The 12,156-nt window shown below is 49.6% G+C and overlaps 1 protein-coding gene across 3 annotated transcripts in view; it reads right to left on the bottom strand.

Moving 5' to 3' along the window:
* Positions 1-4,566, bottom strand: part of MRAS (muscle RAS oncogene homolog) — a 56,118-nt gene extending 51,552 nt beyond the window's left edge. Inside the window, exon 1 of one of the 3 annotated variants that reach the window (XM_064491520.1) lies at positions 4,266-4,566. The gene's annotated coding sequence lies outside the window, so the exon portion shown is untranslated. Of the gene's footprint in view, positions 1-3,585; positions 3,731-3,818; positions 3,978-4,265 lie in introns of those variants that run through there. The other 2 variants (XM_031442211.2, XM_064491512.1) reach the window with 2 other exon arrangements.
* Positions 4,567-12,156: the final 7,590 nt, after the last annotated feature.

Genomic DNA, 12,156 nt, shown 5'->3' with positions numbered 1-12,156 from the left:
GCTCCAGGGGCCCCTTCCAGGTCTCTGATTCTGTTATCTGAAGGTAGCTTGAATGACAATAATGCTTTTAAATCTCACAGCCCTTTTTGGTCTTCCAAACTTGTTCTTATCTGTGTATTTCATCTGATCCCCATGACAACACTGAGGGCGGGGCAGGGAAGTCACACAGGGAGCCTGGGCCCCTGCAGCACCCGTCGCACCCAAGGCCCTATTTATGGTCACAGAGGACCCGAACAGAGCACAGAACCCTCCGTCCCCTCTCCCTCCGCTATTGCCATATGCTGCACAGCCAAATCCCTTCCTGGTATGCTCCAGAATCTCACTAGCAGCACAACCCAGATCCAAATCACATTTTATCCATCTAGGTGGCCAGAGGCCAGGCTCTGTAGAAAATATGTCCCTCTGAGGCCCAGAATGTCACCTCACAACCAGCGGTGACATATACTGCCATCTGACCATCAGCAGACCCCACCTAGTAAAGCCATCAAGAATACTAGAGGACAATGATGGAGACGTTAAAAAGCTAAATACCCCTTGCTACTTCACGACCCCTACACGGGGTGGGCTGTAGAAAGCTGTCTTGGATCATGCTAACCAGCTAACAGGCCGGAGGACTCAAGTGGTGGGTGCCAGGCCAAGAGGGCCAGGGGTGGAGTCTCAGAACAGGCGGGACCAGCCTCATTCCAAGCAGTAGGAATGCTACGTAGAAGACTGGAGATGGGCACCAAGGATACATGGCAGGTACCAACGAGTGCAGTGTGGCTGCCACCTCGGCCTCAACAGCGTCCTCTGCCCTCTGAAGCAGGAGGTGGCAGCACTGCCCTCTTGGTCAGAGGTCTACAAGACAGATTTCAAACTCATAGGCTGAGAACCGACACCCTTTCCACTCTCACTCCTGACACCAGCTCTACCACAACAGCACACTGGCCTGGCTGCAAAGACAGAACCCCAGAGTAGGCCCTCAGTAAACGTTAGTAGAGCCGGGGATCTACCCTGGGATCCAGGGCTCATTTTCAGAGATCCATGAATCTCCCAAATTGCTTACCCAACTTTATACATCCAAGTAACTTTTCTCTGGGTCTCTCACTAGCATATTAAAGAGGCGGTAGCCCAAGGAGGTAAAAACCATTGCTCTAAACACAGCCTTCTTGGCTGCTTGTCCTAAGCAAGAGTATGTTGGAGGTGGCACTCATATTCCATCCCTGTGTACACAGACTTCACAAGAGCTGAGAGCATCTTTGGGAGATCAAAGCCCTGCTTAATCCACTGTTGCCTGGGTTTTATTATCTGCAGCTGAAAGCATCCCCACTGATCCAGTACCACAGAGCCCAGTGGCATCACCCAAGACTGTGACAGGTGGCAAGGCCTCAGAGTCCATCCATAAAGTTCCTCTCAAAGCTTGACTTCTCTGCTGAGTCTCTAGACCATGCATGGCTGCTGGATGCCCAGGGCACAGGGAACTCACCCACCTCCTTCCTTTCTCCCATGCCCAGTCAAAGGTAACTGTACCTTCAAGCCTGTCAGATGCCTGCCCCAGGCCTGGCAGGTACAGAGCCTCTGGAATGCACCACACTCTTTGGACACTTGAGAATGTGTTCCCAATTAGTTCACACAAAAACGGTTTGTGCAAACTACACGATGCTCATGAGCAGGTATGTTTTCAATTGCTTGCAAGGAGGCCCCCTCCCTTTGGAGGCATTTCATTAGTAGACAATGATGACACCAGATGTGAAATAGAAAACGGATGTCACATTTCCCCCAGAAGTCACTTAATCCAGCAGGCTGGCCAACATGCAATTCAGACAGATGTTAGGACCAGGAGCTAGTTCAGTCCATCAGAGCCCTGCAGTCCTCCCTGGTTCCAGGTGGTCACTCAAGCTCAAGAACCAACCCCAGGGATAACAGACTTGTCACCTTATAAGCAGCTCAGATCAACTGAAAGTGTGAAATACCTGTGGTGAGAGGTAATAAAAGTTACACCTGTCACAAAGATGTCTTAGGTAGGTGAAAACAAGTTGTGGCAAGGACAAACAGAGCTGGCAGCCCTGGAAAACTGTCACTTGCCTCACAAGGGTTCAGCAGAGGGCCTTGACACCACCCCAATAAGGAAATGTTGAGGCCACCAGAAGAGGGGGCAGTTTCTATCAGAGTACCTGGCTTACTCAATCCCTACCCCCACCAAAGAGGCTGACAGACCCTGCAGCCTTGGAAACCCCACAGCATCAAAGCCCCATGCCTCCTAACCTGGCAGAGAAGGGACAAACTACACTATAAACCACAGACAGGAAAGCTAACTGGCTGCGGGAAGAGAAAGCAGGCTGAGGGTGAAAACCATGGCTTGAAACATTTTCAGCCCTAGTCAGCAGGGACATGCGATTTATAGGAAACTAGGAGACTTACAAAAATGTTAGCCAGCTCAAGTTTCTTCCCTGGGAAGAGAAGCAGAAGAAACTCCTAAGAACTGTCTGGGTGAAAGTGTTTTGTTCACTGCAAAGCCCCTGACACGTGTCAGTTAATTAGCACCAGCAGCTCCCCACCCCACACTTCAACCAACCAGTGAAAGGCAACAGAGCCAAAGCCCAACACAGGCTGCACCTGGAGCCTTCAAGCACAGGACAGCCCCTCCCTCATGAGAGGGACCTGACCAGCCACAGGCTCTACAGCATGGACTCTCATGATCTTGGGCAACTTATGGACTCTTTCTCGCCCCTGTTCCCCATCTGCATATGGGGGTAATAATAAATCCCTTCTGGAGGCATCTCCTCCAACGATGACACCCACGGCAAGTGCCTGATCTGTTAACCCCTGCTGGTGCTCTTATTACAGTGGGGCTACAGGGCTTTCAAGTCAGATTTCCTTGTCAGTCCTGGTGCCAGGGAGGTCACTCTTGAGATCACCATTCGGAGCCTTGTCAGTCCGCTTCTCTGGTCAGGTCCAGGACAGAGGGTGAGTTCTAGAGGGGCAAGAACCATTCTATCCCAAGGAAGCTGGCGAGGAGGAGGGACCCGTGGGGGAGGAGGGGCAATCCCAGAGCTCAGGGATCAGGGCTCGGATGAAGTGGCCCTTGTCCACCTCTTCAGACTCGGCTCTGGCCCTGGCCAACACAGACCTCCGTTTCGGCCACAGAGTCTAACTGCGTGTTCAGTGCCCATGCTCCTGCCAGGCATCACCTCCTTTAGGAGGCCTTCCCTGACCTTCCACGCTGTCTGCTCCAACAATGCGCTTCCCTGATCTCAGTACTGGGACCACGCTGGGCTGTCGCTTACTTTGCACCCCTACCTTCCGAGGCGCAGGAACTGGCACTGTGCCCCACACACGGTGGGCGTCCCTGCCGGGTCCGGTCAATGAATGAACCGGGCCCCAGTTGTGACCAGAGCCCCGAGCCCTTGGCGCAGTGAAGGGTTGTTTATCAAGAAAGCACCTTTTGGTCATTAAGAATTTGACAACTCTGATGGAGGATCCCCGCCCTCGTTAACGCCATTTTAAAAGGAGAACGAACCCCCCCACCCCACGTCCACCAGAATCCCGCCTCCCACCTCCCCTTGGGTTCTCGCCAGGGCAGACAAGGAACGCAAGGGCGGTTACCATGAAAGGGGCTCTTTGGGCGGTAGGCAGGTCCTTCCGACCGGGGTCTCGCTCCTGGCCGATTTCTCGATCGCACACCGTTACGCGGTCGGGGCCAAAGGCCGCTTACCGCCAACCCCGGAGCTCAGTCCACCCGCGGCGAGCGCGGCCGGGCCCGGGACGGCCACACCTCCCGCCCGGAACAAAGCGCCCGGCTGGGCCCCCTCCCCTCCCAGGCTGCCCCGACCGCTCACCGCGCGCTCCAGCCCGGCTCGGCTCCGGCCTCAGGCCGTCTCCTCCATGCCCGCGCTGGCCAGAAGGCAGCTCCGCATCCGCCGGGCCCTGCGGCAGCCGGACTGACGGCTCCCCGCCCGCGGCCCGCCGGCCGCTCTGGCCGTCCCCGCCCCGGCGCCTCCTTAAAGCGACCGCGCGGCCCGCGCGCGCCCCGAGCGCCCGGCGCGCCGCGCATTCCTTATATTGCAACAGCGCCAGCTAAAAATAGAGCGCCGCCGCCGCGGGCGCAGGGGAGGACGGGCCCGGCGCCGCGACCCTGCCACCCCCGCGGGTCCCCGGCTCCCAGGACGCACGACCCGCGAGGTCCCAGCTACCCGCGCTGAGCTCCCCGGAGCCGGCAGGGCGCGCAGGCCGAACTACGGAACCAGGCCGGCGCCACCGTCTCCCCCGCGGCCCCGCGCACTTACCCGGGTCCGACCCGTGGCGCCGCGGAGCTGGCTTTAAGGTGGACGCCGAATGGGAATTCGCCCTGGCCTCTTTAAGAGCCTCTGCGCTCCAGCCTTTAAATCTCCGCTCCGGCCCGGCCAACTTCGTAGCCTGCAGACGCCTCCCCCGTCCTAGGCGATCCCAGGCCGCCACCTTAATCGCGTCCCCTTCGAATATCGGGCTGTGTTTCTTCTTAGATCCTGCCCGCAGCGTCGCTTCTCCCAAGGCCCCTTGGTGCCGGGTTCCTGGGGCTAAAGTTCGTTCAGATGGAGGCGATGGGGACAGGCGACACGGGTGATCCATTTCACTGTTTCAGTTCCGCTAACTCCTCTCCATCGGCGTCATTTTCCCTTTATTTTAAAATTGAGCTATAATTCACATACCATGAAATTCCATCTTTTAAACATTGAGTGAGTTTTAGTATATAAAGTCGTGCAACCATCTAATTCCATTCCATTATCTAATCCCAGAACATTTTTGTAACACCCCCTCCTAAAAGAAAAAAAACGAACCCTTTTGCAGTCACTCCCCATTCCCCCCTCCTCTCAGCCCCTGGAAACCGCTAATCTTCTTTGTCTCTTTGGATTTGCCTACTCAGGACATTTCATGTAAGTGGAGTCATACATGTGGTCTTTTGTGACCCAGCTTCCTTCACTTCACATGATGTTTCTAAGGTTCTTCCACGTTGCAGCATGAACAATACTTCACTCCTTTTCAGGACCTAACAGCATTCCATTGTGTGGATACACCACATTTTGTTTATCTTTCATCATCTGGTGGACAGGTAGGTGATTTGTACTTTGGGGCTATTATGAATAAAGCTGCTATGAATATTTGTGTACAAGTCTTTGTATGAACATATGTTTCCATTTCTCTTGGGTATATATACCTAGGACTAGAATTGTGGGTCATATGCTAACTATGTTTAACATTTTGAGGAAACCTCAAACTGTTTTCCAAACCAGCTGCATTACTTTATATTCCGACCAACAATGTATGAGGGTTCCACTCTCCACGTCCTCACCAACACCTATCATCTGTTTTTTTTTTTTTAATTATAGCCATCCTGAGGGGTGAGAAGTGGTATCTCATTGTAGTTTTGATTATCAGTGTCCTTTTTGAGGGTGTTCTTTTTGTAGGTGGCCCTTGATGATGACTTGAACCAACCTGACACCTCATTCCCTAGTTATTTTGAGAGCATCACCCACCACCCCAGGTCTCAGGAAGCCTTGCTGCCTCGAGTCCTTCATGTCATGCTGGGGTTTCCAATCTGGTGCCAGTTTCTATTGGCACCCCAGGTACTCATGCAGCGATTTGGTGAGAGCTGTTGTGCCCCCCTGCATTCTGTTCCCACCCGCTGTTCTGAAGGCTCCTTGGACCCCTGGAGTCCCCATGGCATGGGGGAGGGGTTGGGGTGCCATCAAGTGTCTCTCATCTTGATAGAGGGTAAAAGAACTGGTTGAGAAGGGAGCTTGAGGGCCAGATGTTCATCTTGACTGGCTGGTCTTGCCCTAGGACCTGCCTCTTCCTCCCTTTTCCATTTCCCACAGCTTTTGGGGGAGACAGGCAGGAGTCTGTGGTCCTGCCTGTCTGTCAGCCCCTTGTGGGCCCCCTTGTTCAAGAGACATCCTCTCCTGAGCCTTGACTGGCTTAGGGGCCAGAACATTGCCCTCAGTCTGAGCTAAGACAACGTTTGCACAAGAGTCAAAGGTTTGTCTTTACACCACTTTCATACACAAATCTTTAGTAATCTGTCTCCCTGAGAAATGGAACTCAACCAGCTAGTAATCACACACAGGTACCTGGGATTCTCTAACAACGAAATTAGACCCTGCAGGTTGTGGCGGAGGTCTTCAGTCCCGCATTGGATGCGTGTCCCATTTGGGCTGCCTCCTCTGCTCTTTGAGCCCTGAAATAAAGCAGGGCTCAGTCCCTGGTGGATAGGAGCTTTAGAGATGAGGGTCACTGAACAGAAAAGTGAGGCCTGGGAGAAAAGTTCACCCGTTCAGCAAACACTGCCAGAACACCTACTATGTGTGGTGCTGTGCAAAGTCCTGCCTCCCAGCAAATTCAGAGCACCGCTGGCCAGGGGTGAGTGGTGTGGAATTGAGAAACACCAGGGCCTGAGGGAGCCCAGAGGAAGGGCATCTAACCCAGTGCGGGGAAGGGGCGAGTGGCCAGAGCAAGCTTTCTGTGAGAGGTGATGATTGAGCCAGGACCTGAAAGACAAGGACCAATCAACTAGGCTGAGAAGGGAGAGAGAAAACCTGACAGGCTGAGGTCTGATTGAGCTGTAGTCTTTCCAAAAACTCCAGCAGGTCACCAGGGCTGACCAGGAGTGGTTGGGGCATGGTGGAAGGCCAGACGGGAGGCAGAACCCTGGAAGGGCTCAGACCCAAGTTTCAGGCCCCGAGGTCTAAGGCAGGCAAGGGACCTGGGTACAGCTTGTTGAATAGACCAAGGATGAGGGCTGCTCGGCTGCCTGAGAGTAGAGCTTCCCTGCCCGGTGACAAGAACAAAGGAGCCTGGTCTACCACAATACCCCCTGTGCCTGCCTCTCTGCCCAAGCCTGGCTGAGCACCATGCCTCAGAGCAGACCCCAGCTGGCATCCGGGGATTCAGTGAGCAACCCCAGGAGGCCCTGTGGACTTCAGGCCCTGGAGCTAGCCAGGTCATGGTGGTACAACCTTCCTCCAGAACTCCCTGCCCCCAGTGTGGTCCCTGGGGTTAAGGGAGCTCTGAGCTCCAGAACACTCACCTTGTGCCAGATACAGGGCACAGTGATGGGTCTACACACCTCCCCATACCCCAGGCAGACGGTGTCACCCGCTGTCTTAGACATAAGGAGACCGCAAGCCCAACTGCCCCCCTCCCCCACCAGCGGACTGAGAATCAGGGTCCACTCTTTCCCCACGTCAGGTGGCCTCGGCAGGCAGATCGGTTGTGTGTGTGTTTGGTGCCGGGAGGGAGCAGGGAGAATGGGAAGAAAACATTAGCACCTGTCCCCGTCCTAGTCTCTTCAGGCCTGGGGCTGGAATTCATCTTTTGCTGACTTTGGAGCAACCATGGGTTCGCAGAAGAGCCTCGCCCCACTACACGCCTGTGTATCCCCTCAGCTGACCTTTCTTTTGTGCCAAGTACAAGGCCTTTGTTCCCCTGGGCTGCCCGTGATCTAGTGTCAAGAGCTACAGTCTTCTCTCAGGGTTGTGGTTTTTTACCAGCCCAGGTTCAACCGTTTCTCATCATTAGCTCTCCCGGATCCCTGCTCTGTCCCCACCACACCTGCCCCCGCCCCATTAGAAGCTAAGCCTCACAAGATTTTCTTATCTGATGCTTGTGGTTACTGATGCTTGTGCTTCATCCTTTACATGGGCTCCCTCTTGCTCTCTGTGGCCAAAGAGCAGCTTTCAATCAACCCACTTCCCCCTCATGGCCAAGCCTCTCCCCAAAGTGGTCCATGTTCAGCAAACATTTGTTTGTGATCATTTGTTTTTCTCACTTTAGTTCTTCCTCTGTTTAAACTAAAGTCCAGGGGACAGGGTATAGCTTGGTGGTAGAACTCATGCTTAGCATGTGTGAGGTCCTGAGTTCAATCCCTAGTATCTCCATTAATAAATAAAGTCCAGTGACTTTTAAACACTTTGGCCTGCAACCCACAGGAACAAATAGATTTGACATTGCAAACCTGTACACACACACACACACAAGTGAAACAAAAATTTCATGAAACAATACTTCTTGTTACTGTGTGCAGTTACTCTGATCTATTCTATTCTAGTCTGTTCTGTTTCATTAGAAAGTGCTAGCAAAACCTACTAAATTGATTTCATGCCCCACCCATGGGTTGTGACCTACAATGTGAAAAACATTGAACCATATTTTCATACCTAGAGCCTCAGTGTAGTGACATGACAGAAATTTAGAAAGGTCTTTAGAAAGAAAGGTATACTTTATAATTTTGAAAACACATTCTAGGGATAATAGTTTGAAAAGAAAAGAGTTCTGATTTTCAAAAGCCTAAGGAATTTCCTCTTGGAGGTAGGACGTGGTAAGCTGTGGCAGGCCAATTCTCCGGCGACAAAATGAGATGAGGCTCACCAGCTGTTCCTTCTCCCCTCCCCTAGGACATTTGCTAATTTGGGGCACTGGCTAATGATCAATTTTTGCCCAGAAGGAAGACTTCTAATGGAGTCAAGAGAAACCAGCAAAGCTTTTAGTGGCCACATAGTTTTAGGATGACAAATTGGAAATCGGGGGCCTTAAAAAGACAACCAATTTTCTCCACATGACATGTGCTAAGTTCTGGGCCTGAGAATGCATCTAAAAAGCAGAGTGAAATCTTCCAATGTCCCATAGTGCTTAGAAAATAAAGTCTTCACAAGAAGAAAGGGTCAGCCTCAAAAACAAGGTCAGCTCCTGCCTCATGAGATTTGCCAGATTTTGAAGCTCTGTAAGGACAAAGTCCAGATAGCTGGGCTGGGAACTTCTGAAGGGCAGAGCTGACTCTCCACAGCCTCCCCGGGCTTAGGATACAGAGACCTGCAAGGCTCTCAGTCAAATTCCACATATGAGGAATAGGGGTAAACCAGAGATCAGTTGAGTCCTGCAAAAATTGAAAACCAAGCCCAACTCAGCTCAACCCATCTCTGGATTGAGATGATCATTCTTCACCACCACCCCGACCCCGACTCTTAAGGGAGGAAAGAGGGAACACTCTATGTGGCAAATGACATCATCTGGAGTCTCTCTACCTCTTATACACAACATCTGCAGATAGTAAAAAGTAACTAGTCCTGTGAAGAGGCATGAACATATAATTGAAAAGCAAGAGGAAAAAATAGCAGACACACAGATCATTCAGATACTGGAGTCAGTAGACAGAACTTGAAAATAACTGTGGAGGAACCAGAACTCCTGTACACTGTTGGTGGGAGTGTCAGATGTATATCCACGTGTCAGCCACAGTGCACTCGGGATATGGAAACTACACAGTTCTTTGGAGAAGGGAATTTGAATATAAAGAACTGTTAATTATAAGAGGGGACTAACTACTAAGGAGAAAAGAGAGCTGCAGAGAATAGTTACAGCAGAAATCTGGAACAGCCGCTAGGGCTCAGGCAGCACCTGAAGAAGGCACAAATCTGCATGAGTCCCTTACCTTCTACCACCAGGCTGACATCCGTACCTTGTTGGAGACCATGTAGCTATGCCCCACTGGATGATGATGAAGTTTGTGGAAAGTCCATGCATATGGAATTCACTGGAAAACATTTCTTTTGGTGCTGAGAGAAGCCCTCCATGGAAGGGTGCCACATGGTGGAAACTGCTGGAAAATTTCCCAAAGGAGCAATGCATTGGAAAGTCAGCCTCTGGGATTTTGGAGGAAGCTTCCTGTGGAAATGGGCTTTGTGTTTCTGGCTGCCACATGCTGCAGGAACCTGCCAAGTAAGACATCAGACCCAGGAAGAGAAGCCTCTTTCTTCTACAGTGGCTGCCAGTGCTCCCTACTGACAAGCCTTAATACCATGCCAGATGGCAAAGGAGAAATATTTGCAGGGCCCAGCTCCATCAGCACAGAGCAGGTAATTAAGTATGGATTTGGATCTGAGAGGTAATAAATTGATAACTGGCACAAATGGCTTTGAAAAACTGTTTAGTAGAATCTACTAACACTAGACATACAGCTACCTTCAGACTCAACATTTCTACTTCTAGGTATTTATCTAAGAGAGATTAGTAGGTCTGTTCACCAAAGACATGTGTAAGAATGTTTACAACTGTCTTAGTCATAATAGCTCCCAGACTGGAGACAATCCAATGCTTATTCACTGGAGGATGAATAAATAAATTGTAGTTTATATATGCAATGGAATACTCTACTGCAATAACTAAGAATGAAGGACGATGCACCGATACATAAACAACAAGAATGAATCGCAGAGACATTATATTAAGTGAAAGAAGCCAGATGCAACAACATATATAAAGACCAGTAAAAAATAAAACTAATTGATGGTGACTGAAGTCAGAACAGTAGTTACCTCTTGGGGGAGAGGAATGATAACTGCATGTGTGGGAAAGAAGTGCTGGAGATGTATCTTGACCTGGCTGGTTGTTACAGGGATATATACAAACGTGAAAGTTCACCAAGATGTGCATTAATGATTAGCACACTTCACACATTTCACTATATGTGTGTTATACACTTATCCTTCGGTATCCACAGGGGACTGGTTCCAGGACCTGGTGCGGATACCAAAATCCAGGGATGCTCAAGCTCTGTGGTCTGTCCTCCAGTATCTGCAGGTTCCACATCCGTGGATTCAACCAACTGCAGAGATTGTATTAAGTTTCCAATTTGCAGTTGGTTGAATCATGGAAAACTGAGCACAAAATTAATGAACTTGAAGTTGAGTCAAAAGAATACATTGAAACTAAAGCACAGAGGGAAAAAAGATAGAGAGAAAAAGAGATGATAGCAAATGATAAGGTGACATATTCAAATGCCCAACATTCTTTCACTAGAGTTTCAGAAGGAGAGAGAGAAAATGGAACAGTAGCAGTACTGGTTTCCCCCACTATCTGAAAGTAGAGCATCTCTATGAAATTTTTCATAAGGTGAAATAGCAGTTACCTTAGGAAACATCTTGTTAATGGCTGCACAAAATAAATTGAGATACAGCACAGATGCTCATGGACACAGTTCAAAGCTATGGTGCCTTGGTGCTGAGATGCTGAGTGTAGTTCCCAGGGAAAGAGCTTGGCGATGCCACTTTTGCTGCTTCTGTAACAGCTTGCTGCAAAACAAATGCTGAACATTATTTTCGATTTTCACCTTTTTCCATAAAAGTGAAAATCCTCTTTGGATTTCTTTCCACTAGTGAAAATAGGTACTAATGTAGGTCTTTTGTAAAAGCAAAATGGCATAAAGTGAACTTTCAAAAAGTGAGGAATACCTATATCCAGAAAGACAATGGCAGAGAGTTTCCCAAAACTGGTAGAAGACATAAATCCACAGATTCAAGTTGCTTGGTGAATTCCAAAAATGGGTAAGCACAGAGAAAACTACATGCAGGCGCATCATAGTTAAATGGCTGAGAACAGGATAAAAAAATAAAATTTTAAGCATCAGAATCTTTCTTCATTGAAAAAAATCCTTTGATGAACATTTCCTGGCAGCTGATAAGAAGCAGAGCCTAGGTGAGAGCCATTCCCTGCCACATGAACATGTGACCAGCCTTTCAACAGAAGATACCCTCAGTGTCATTCTGCAGCTCAGAGTGTGGGGCCAGCAGGTGCACCTAAGCATCACTTCTGAATGACCCCCAGCCCCAGCTTGCAAAACAGTGGGAAAATGATCAACATTTGTTGCCGCATGTTTTCATGCCTTAGTATTTGAAATATAATACCAAGTCAGAGAAAGGAAAAATTTGAAACTGAAATGTAAGATTGGCTCATTTTAATTTAGCCCAATTTTCTGAAATCCAGTAGCATCACCCCTGTCCACAAATATGACAGAAAAATTCTAAATCTCTGATAGTTCAGATTTTAAAACGTTATTTTTACATTAGAACAAATATGGATGCAGTAGTATTCCAAAATACACACAAATGGTTGAGATAAATGTTACCAAAGTGTAGAGAACTCAAAAGACCTTAGGTGTCTGGGGCAGTCATTCAGGAAGATTCAGGGGACACACTGGAGGAGCAAAACCTTAGGTAACAAGATCTCTGAGGCTTGACTGAGATTCAGATCTGCCTCAAAAGTTTCTTTTTTTGGCCCAAATAGATATGCAAGGAGTTGTGTTCTACTGAGAAGTTAGACAGAGAATAGGTCCTGCTCGCCAATCTCCCAGAAGAGCCTAAGCAATCA

This window comes from Camelus dromedarius, chromosome 2 (assembly GCF_036321535.1).
Source record: "Camelus dromedarius isolate mCamDro1 chromosome 2, mCamDro1.pat, whole genome shotgun sequence".
Taxonomy (NCBI): Eukaryota; Metazoa; Chordata; class Mammalia; order Artiodactyla; family Camelidae; genus Camelus; species Camelus dromedarius.
This window is presented reverse-complemented; position numbering and strand designations above follow the sequence as displayed.